The following is a 1,676-nucleotide window of genomic DNA, read 5'->3' as shown; positions in this document are numbered from 1 at the left end:
CCGAGAAAGGTTGGACCATCCCATGACAAGATGGAGCATAAAAGACAGCATGACCCGAGCCCTCGTGAAGAACAGCATCGGAAAAAACAGAGACAGGAGGTTCCCCCGACGCCGTTCACGCTTTTAAATACGTCGAAGACCAATATATTGATGGAGATCAAGGATATGAAAGAACTGAAATGGCCTGTCAGAATGAGGTCACCACCCGAATCCAGGGACATGAACAAGTACTGTGAGTTCCATCGGGATCACGGGCATACCACGGAGAACTGTAAGGCCCTGCAACGGGAGATTGAAGCCCTTATTAAAAGAGGACTCCTGAGCTCCTACGTCGGTAACGACAAACGCCCGAGGAATGATCGTGGCAGGGAAAAAGACCCTGAGGCAAAGAGGGATGGTCAACCCACTGCTGGAACCATCAATATCATCATTGGAGGTATTGCCTCGGGAGGAGACTCCAACAATGGAAGAAAACAATATGCCCGACGATTTGCCTTGGCCTCCGGGATGCCTCAGGGAAAGCTGGAGGATATTACTTTTGGGACTGGAGACTTAGAAGGCGTATCACTTCCACATGATGACGCCTTGGTAATCTCAGCGATTGTGGCCAATTTTGAAGTAAAGAGGATCTTGGTTGACAACGGGAGTGCGGCCAATATACTTTCACAAGAAGCTTTTGCCAAAATGGGAATCTCCTCTCACCAGCTCAAAGCGGTTAAAACTCCTCTCCAGGGGTTTGGTGGAGGAGTCATCACTCCAGAGGGTGTAGTTGAGCTCCCACTAACTTTGGGTTCTGGCCAGAAACAGGTTACGGAGATGACATCTTTTCAAGTGGTACGTGTCTCAATGGCCTATAACGCAATTCTGGGAAGACCACTCCTGAACAAGATTAAAGCCATTGTGTCCACCTTCCACCTAGCCATGAAGTTTCCAACAAGTAATGGCGTTGGGGTTGTCCATGGAGACCAGACAGCTGCCAGACAGTGCTATGTTGCTAGTGTTCGGGAAATAAATAACGACGTCATGCAAATCTCGAGGATGGATCCCGAGGACGGGCAACAAGTCAGACTTGCTCCTGTCGAAGAATTGATGGAAATTGAGCTCGAGCATGATAAGAAGGTGACGATTGGTCGGGATCTTGACGTCACCCTGAAGACAGAACTTGTTAGTTGCTTATCTCGCAACATTGACGTTTTTGCCTGGAAGGTTGAGGATATGTCGGGGATAGACCCTAAAATTGCAGTCCATAGGCTTAACATTAGCCCAGGAGCCAGACCAGTAAAGCAGAGGAAAAGGCAGTTTGCCCCAGAACGACGGGAGGTTATTCGCGAAGAAATTAACAAACTCATCAGTGCCCGGTTCATTCGGGAGGTTCAATACCCCGACTGGCTTACCAATGTTGTTTTAGTAAGGAAGGCCAATGGTAAGTGGAGGGTCTGCATTGACTTCACAGATCTTAATAAAGCATGTCCAAAGGATAGTTATCCCCTACCGCGGATTGACAATTTGGTGGATAGCACGTCTGGACATAAGCTATACAGCTTTTTGGATGCATTTTCAGGTTATCATCAAATCCTCATGGCCGAGGAAGACCAAGAAAAGACCTCATTCATGGCCGATTCCGCCATATATTGTTATAAGGTCATGCCTTTCGGTTTGAAGAATGCAGGGGCAAC

The 1,676-nt window shown here is 47.9% G+C and overlaps 1 protein-coding gene and 1 pseudogene across 1 annotated transcript in view; one reads left to right on the top strand and one right to left on the bottom strand.

Annotated features, from left to right (window-relative positions):
• The window catches only part of LOC111405352 (probable metal-nicotianamine transporter YSL8), a 19,032-nt gene that overhangs the window by 8,200 nt on the left and 9,156 nt on the right, over positions 1 to 1,676 (top strand). The window lies entirely within an intron of this gene.
• LOC111405354 overlaps positions 1 to 1,676 on the bottom strand; it is a 12,635-nt pseudogene that overhangs the window by 3,731 nt on the left and 7,228 nt on the right.

This window comes from Olea europaea, chromosome 12, assembly GCF_002742605.1.
Source record: "Olea europaea var. sylvestris chromosome 12, O_europaea_v1, whole genome shotgun sequence".
Lineage (NCBI taxonomy): Eukaryota > Viridiplantae > Streptophyta > Magnoliopsida > Lamiales > Oleaceae > Olea > Olea europaea.
Note: the sequence above shows the minus strand (reverse complement) of the source record. Positions and strands in the feature narration are given on the sequence as shown.